The 7652-nt window shown below is 35.2% G+C and overlaps 1 pseudogene; it reads left to right on the top strand.

Moving 5' to 3' along the window:
* Positions 1 to 2981: 2981 nt before the first annotated feature.
* Positions 2982 to 7395, top strand: LOC141415433 (heterogeneous nuclear ribonucleoprotein A1-like 3; annotated as a pseudogene).
* Positions 7396 to 7652: the final 257 nt, after the last annotated feature.

Here is a 7652-nt window from a genome sequence, read left to right on the forward strand (position 1 = left end):
AATCAGCTTTCCATTATTGTAAAAGAAAACATTAGATTATCAATTTATAAGGAAACTACATGAGAGAAGCATGAGATAGAGCAAAATCTCTTATGTTAGTGCCAGGAAACCAGGAAGAGGAAGGAAATAGAATCCTGCTATATCCTTCAAGAACAAGACCCAATGACCTTAATACCTCCCATTATGCCCTACCTTCTAAAGGCTCCACTATCTCTCTCAATAGAGTAACTCTGGGAACCAACCTTTCATATATGGGACTATGGGAAACAATAAAGATCTAAACTATAGCAAATATAATGATTGACAGGATTGATATTGTTCTGTGAGCAGCCTGCATGCATAAAATATAGTCTGTATAAAATGTAAAACCATTAAAATTGCAACACAATGTCAAAGACAATACAATAAAGACCAAAGAAGACACAATGACTACAAGAATAGAAAAGTAATCATCCTCATACATCTGAAACCAATGTGGTATTTGTTTTCTAGGAATCTCAAAGAACAATATGAAATAACCAGTTTCTGACAAAGAGAAAGCTTTCTAGTTGTGCTCAGACAGTTTTTAATAAATGCTGTGTTAACTGTGGGACTTTGTACAATTAAAATAATGTACTACATATAGTGATTTCTCAACTATAAAACAAAAAAATTAATGTATCTAATAATACTACTACCAATATAACTTTGAACTTATTAAAATTGATTATCTGATACTTATATGGTTATCAATAAATTTTTAAATGCTATTTGGATTTCTTCTATCTAAATCAAGACTAGAAAGACATGCACTAGTTGGAAATTTCAATCCCTATTATACTATTTCTCTCCGGGAAAAAAGATAGATAGGACAGTCAAGGAAAATAACAAATAGAAGACGAGAATTAGTTAGGATAAAGGAAATTAATATTGATTTGGTTAATATTGCTTTTGAGAGACCTGTGAGAGATCCAAGTAAAAATTTTTCATTGGCAAGAATATACTCAAAGAGAATGTAAGGATTAGAAAAGTTGAGCTATCAACATTAGGCTATATTTTAATCTCTCAAAGTTAAATAAGTGTAATATTTAAATAAAAATATAATTTGAGAAGAACATTATATCTACAGATGAAAATAGAGAAATTAAAAGTTGTACTTTAAAAGGTAGAAAGCTGGTCTAATTCAGTGGTAGAACTTGCCCAACACACACAAGTTCCTGGGGTTTAATCCCAAGCACCACAAAAAATAAAAATAAAAAAAGGGGGAGTGAGGACAAGAAAGAATAATGGGGAGTTAATATGACCAAAGTACACCATATACATGTATAGAAATATCACAATGAAACCCCTTCATAAAAATAATATATGGTAATAAAACTCTTAAGTAATCATATAACACATAACCAAACCTTCAACTATCTTTTACTACTTGGGGAAGAATTTTTATTCCTGAGTTTAATATTTTTTTTAGATTAATGAGTACCATATTCAATGAACCTAAACTTTAAAAAAAAGAATTAAATGGGGAAATGTAGAATCTAGGCCTATCCATAAGGGTATTCTAATTTTTGAGAGTGAAGCAATGAGACGGTGAGAGAGAAGAAAGAGGAAAGGATTGGTAAATGGAAATACTGGCACAGGTATCCTACACATCTGGACCCAAGGGCTCCTCCATCATCCACAAGAAACTGACACTCCCCATCTCTCAGCAGGACTTTTCACTTTGCTGTCTCCATTTTCAAGCTGGCCCTATCCCGTGGGGTTAGAAAGCTACAGTTCAGAAACTATCCTATTTCTCAATCACTATCTTGAGACTTTTGCCCATTTGTGAATGGTGGATCACTGTGGCAATGGAATGACTGCTGATGCTCTGACTGGCCCACGTTGGGTCACCTGCTCAGTTCTGACATCACCTAGTTGATGCACATGGATTGAAAATTGTCTATTGATGGTGCTGGAAATCGCACAGACTGAAAATTGGGCATGGCACTGATACCTGGCAGGTAAAAATAGCAAATGATAATCCCTTCTGAAAAGTTCCAAAATTTGAGGGATGAGCAGAGAAGTAATACAAAACAACACAGGAGAAGTCAAGGAGATATGAGAAAACCAGGACAGCATGTTGTCTCAGAAGTCAAAGATAACTTGAAGGAGGGCACCGTCAAGAGTGTCAAGTACCTAAAGTAAATGAGTCTGAAAACAGTTCATTCAAGTTGCTTAGGAAGTCAACTGTTGCAAGAAGGGCTGTTTAAGTGAAGGCAGAAGCCAGACCATGAAGGCAGGGAAGATATCTTGAGAATTACAGAAAAACAGAGATAGAACAGGAGTTAGAGAAATAAGTTGAGACACAGAAAGATTAAACTCACTATAATCTAATATTTATTTATTTGCTACTAAAATGCCCTTAGCAAACTGCATTTGATTCATAAACCTAATGTTTATAATGTTTATATCTCCCCCCACAATAGACAGGAGATGTAAATATTCAGAAAATGTGATTCTTCAGATGCATATGATAGCTGCTTTGTTCAATAACATATAGAAGACTAACACCCTGGGGATAGTAAAGAAAAATTACCAGTAATTAGATACAATATTTGCCTAAAGTAACCATTACCTACATATATATTATTTTATGACAATGGACTATTCTCTAAGAAAAAAAAACTGCTTCTTTAAAATAATAAAAGTTAAAGTCCAAAGTTTATTAGTTTCTCTGATTTTACATATTTTTCATTATGTGAAGGGATTTGTAAGGAGTCTGTTTTTAACAACATGAATAAATTTTGGTTAATTTAGGTCACTTAAAAAAATAGAACACATGCCCTTCTCTATAAAGTTATACATCTGAGCTCTTCCACTGTCCCTATCAAATACTCTTTTGCAAAAGAGGTAAGGTTTCAGGTTGTAGATCCAGGGAACTTACTAGCTGCAGAGAAGTGGCACAACTCGAGGAGTCTCCCTCTTCACAACTATTTTCTGCTGCTCATACTAGTTGCTTCCTAAATCTGAAACTCTCAAGTTTCAGAATTCAATTCAAAACTCAGAAGAGTACTTCTATGTATTTTCACTTTAAGAAATTTACTATTAGGTGAAAGCTTTTGTTTTTTTAACTAGAGAAAAGAGGGCAGGAAATTACACCAACAGATAACTCTTGGCTTTTTACTTTCTTCTTGTCCAGATAATAGGATAGAGTCCAGATTCTTTTGGTTTCTAAAGTGTACTCCCCAGAATATATTGGGGGTTTCTTGGCAACACATCATAGTGTCCTATCAAGTATTTACTCTGATTGAACCTACCTGTTTTCCTTCTACCTGGTGAGTTATGTTTTCTTCATGTTTATATATTTCCCTTTGAGAAATGTTTAAGAGTTCCTTCTCTCTCTCTTTCTCTCTCTCTCTCTCTCTCTCTCTCTCTCTCTCTCTCTCTCTCTCTCACACACACACACACACACACACACACATTTCTCTCTAAGATGGCTGCTAACTAAATGTTGAGAACTTTACACTTAGCTCATTTGTACCCTAGTTTCTAACAGATAGTTGAAACAATGTTACAAAGATCTGATGTAGAGGTTACCAAATTTTTCTTAACATATAAAATTATTTGGAGTGGACATGTTTTTTACATTAGTGATTATAAGACTTAAAAGCTCACCAAACAAGTCTGTTTTACTTGGAATGCAGTTAGTACCACAGAATGGCAGCATCTCAGCATCCATAGAAAGGGTTCTACTCTTCACTTGATTAAACTTCTGTTTAAGCAGATCTGTTCATTGTTGGGACCATACACTTTTATGGTACCTTTGAGGCATGAGTCTCTCATTTCTGAAAGAAAAGTGTTTTTACTTTGCTACTTCCTTTTGGGGCAGGTAGTGTTTTCACACAATGTTCCTTACTTTTCAGTAAAGTACATTTTCAGGAAGCACTACTTCCTAATGCACTATTAGAGAAAACACTCAGGTTTCTTCTGCTTTGATATGCAGATGATGTTACTGAAAAATCTTGAAATAACATGCACACAGTTTCTTTTGCCTTTTTCTTTTAAGGGTCCTTACCCTGAGGACTGTAAACCAAGTGGCTAAATAAGGGATGAGTGGATTCTCAGAGATAACTAGGTAGCACTTAATAGGCAGAGGTGGAATGTCAACTAAGGAGAAAGGACTAAAACATTCTGGAATTCAGACTAGGAATCAAGAACTAAGAAGAAAAATACCACTCAGTCCTGGTGATTCATTTTGGCTATATCTGACTTCCTTGTTCAGCATACACATGGGGTACTGGTGAGGGATCAAGCACCACTTGAATTAGTAATGGCTCTCAGGCAGCTAGAGAACAGGATTTAGCTCTTAGGTTCTTGAGCACCTATGAAGGTGTTCTAAATCTCCTAAAAAAAATCAGAAGTAGTTTCTTAGAATATAGTGTATATAAAAATTAGTTGGGAAGCTTGTAGAAAATTATAGATGCCAGTACCCCATTTGATTCTATGTCAGTGACAATCTACAATTTTTACAAGCTTCCTGGAAGAAACTGGCACAATTGGTATGGGACTACACTTCATGAAATTGACTGAAGGATTTTAAAATTCCATTCCTCAGGTCACAGACACTGTTTGAAGCCTGCTGAAATTTGTTTAAGTAGTGATAAACTATTGATTCTATGACTTGTAGATTGCTTTCATGAAATTTCACATTTCTGTAACCTATGCTAACACTGAATTTTTTTATTGACATTCAATTAAAATGAGAGCTTGTTTGCTTATAAAAGGTTTTTCCAGCTGCCAATTACTTTCAAAATAGTAGACTACTGCAAAAATGGAAAATAATTTATATCTTGATAACTGTTTGTTGGTCAGATTTCTTTGAAATTAGTCTGAGCCTTGGAAAATTTTTGTGGAGCAAGCAAACAAGCATAAAATTTTAAACAGCTGTGTGGAAAAAAGATACTGTATTTCTCTTGCAGTCATGAAAATACAAAAGATTCATGATGCATGGAAATATGTAAATTAACTTTAAATCTGACTTCCTCAGCTTGATGGGGCTGCATTATTAACTGTTCATGTCCTGTGCTTGAGCACAGTTAAATATATAGTGAATCCTCTAATGATATTTGTAAGTGTCCAAAATTCATTCCCAGATATGATTAATTTTGTTATACCATGTTTATCATACTTAGAAATTTATTTTCACATTTAAAATGTAAAGAGTTTGGTGCTCTGGGGCAGAGAACATTATGTTTAAAATAAATGTGAAAGATTACATTTCAACAAAAACCATAACTGTCTTATAAAGTAGACTGAGATGAGAACAAACACCTGTACTTCAATTTTATTTTTTTTAGGCAAGGGACAAATAATCAATACTTTTAAAGAAATGTTGTTGAATGAATGATATCTTGAATGAGAGTTGAAATCAGTCATATTTAGGAAATTGAAGACACACAAAACTCATAATTTTGCCAATAATAAAAGAAACACTTTTGAGAACATGTTTACCTACTATCATGCTAGGTACTTTATTTTCCTAATCTCATTTAATTCTCACATGAGCATTGTGAAATAGGTATAACAATTATTTCCCTCTTGCAGATAGTGATACTAAAATAACACAGTCTGAATAAGTGACTCAAGGTCATGTGACATGCCAAATTTAAATCCAGTTATTTCTTCCTCACTCTACTGTACACCAGCATATCTAATCTTACATGGTTTCAATTCTACCTGGTACACATTTGTTTCTGCTGCCTAATCATCCTAAGCCCACATTTTTGCTTGGAGAATGATTACTGAATTTTAGGACATGCATGTGTTCATGTCAGTAGATAATATCACATGGTTATCAAAATGGTTGAACTACCTGGAGTGCTTTTACAACTCCTTACGTACAGTAATTAGTTTGTTTTAAAGTTTTTCTGGGATACAATTGTTAGCTTACTTCTTTCTGTCCTTGGATGCAGCGGAGAAAGCATCTCTTAAGTCTTTCTTTCCATTGCTGTCATGTCTTAAGTTAGTCTCTTAAAGAGCTCCAGCAACTGTTGAGGCTCTTCGTTAGAGGGCTGAGCTTTGAAACCACCTCCGTGAGTCTGAGGAGCCTCACAAACAACCTTCACAGAACTGTGTGGTAATGAAAGATCCAAACACCAAACTCCAGGGGCTTTGAATTTGTCACTCATGCCACTGTGGAGGAGGTGGATGCAGCTCTGAATACAAGGCCACACAAGGTGAAAGAGTTGTGGAACCAAAAAGAGCCATCTCAAGAGAAGATTCTCAAAGACTGAGTGCCCACTTAACTGTGAAAAAGACCTTTGTTTGTGGCATTAGAGAAGACACTGAAGAATATCACCTGCAAGATTATTTTGAACAGTATGGAAAAATCGAAGTGAAAGAAATCATGACAGACTAAGGCAGTGGAAAGAAAAGATGCTTTGCTTTTGTCAGCTTTGATGACCATGATTCTGTGGATAAGATGGTCATTCAGAAATACCATACTGTGAATGGACACAACTACGAAGTAAGGAAAGCCCTGTCGAAACGATAGATGGCTAGTACTTCAACTAGCCAAAGAAGTTGAAGTGGTTCTGAAAACTCTGGTGGTAGTCATGGAGGTGGTTTTGGTGGCAATGACAATTTTGGTCAGGGAAGAAACTTCCATGGTTGAAGTGGTTTTGGTGGTGGCCATGGTGGTAGTGGTGGTGGATATTGTGGCAGTGGGGATGGCTACAATGGATTTGGTATTGATGGTAAATATGGAGGAGGCAGCCCTAATTACTCTGAAGGAAGCAGAGGCTATGGAAGTGGTGGACATGGTTATTGAAACCAAGGCATTGGCTATGGCTAGAGTGGCAGCTATGACAGTTAAAACAATGGAGTTGGCAGAGATGGCTTTGGCAGTAGTAGTAGAAGCAATTTTGGAGGTGGTGGAAACTACTGTGACTTTGGCAATTACAACAGTCATTCTTCAGATTTTGGACTCATAAAGGGAGGAAACTTTGGAGACTGAAGCTCAAGTCCTTACGGTGGTGGAAACCATGAAACCAAGGTGGTTATGGTGGTTCCAGCAGCAGCAGTAACTATGGCAATGGCAGAAGATTTTAATTAATTGCCAGGAAACAAAACATAGCAGGAGAGTAGAGCCAGAGAAGTGACAGAGAAGATACATTTTACAACAGATTTGTGAACTCAGCCAAGCACAGTGGTGGCAGGACCTAGCAGCTACAAAGAAGACATGTTTTAGACAGTACTCATCTGTATGGCCAAAATCTTGAGGACTTTGTTGTGACTAATTATATAACAGGTTATTATTTTAGTTTCTGTTTGTGGAAAGTGTAAAGCATTCCAACAAAGGGTTTTAATTTAGACTTTATTTTTTGAACTCATGTTGTTGATTGCTAAATGTAATAGTCTGATCATGATGCTGAATAAATGTGGTTTTTAAAAAACATATAATTAAAAAATAATTTTTTTCCTGTTCTTATAGTCCTATAGTTGTATTTCACTATGATTTTGATTTGTAATTTTGTTATTACTAATAAGATTAATCCACTTTTCATTTATTTATTGACCATTTGGATATCCTTTTCATGAAATACTTTGCTCATATTGAAATCAGAATATCTATGGATTTATAGTCTAGAAACTGTTTTATGCTCACAGGTATATCTTTCCCATTTTCACTT

Source organism: Castor canadensis, chromosome 13 (assembly GCF_047511655.1).
Source record: "Castor canadensis chromosome 13, mCasCan1.hap1v2, whole genome shotgun sequence".
NCBI classification, from domain to species: domain Eukaryota; kingdom Metazoa; phylum Chordata; class Mammalia; order Rodentia; family Castoridae; genus Castor; species Castor canadensis.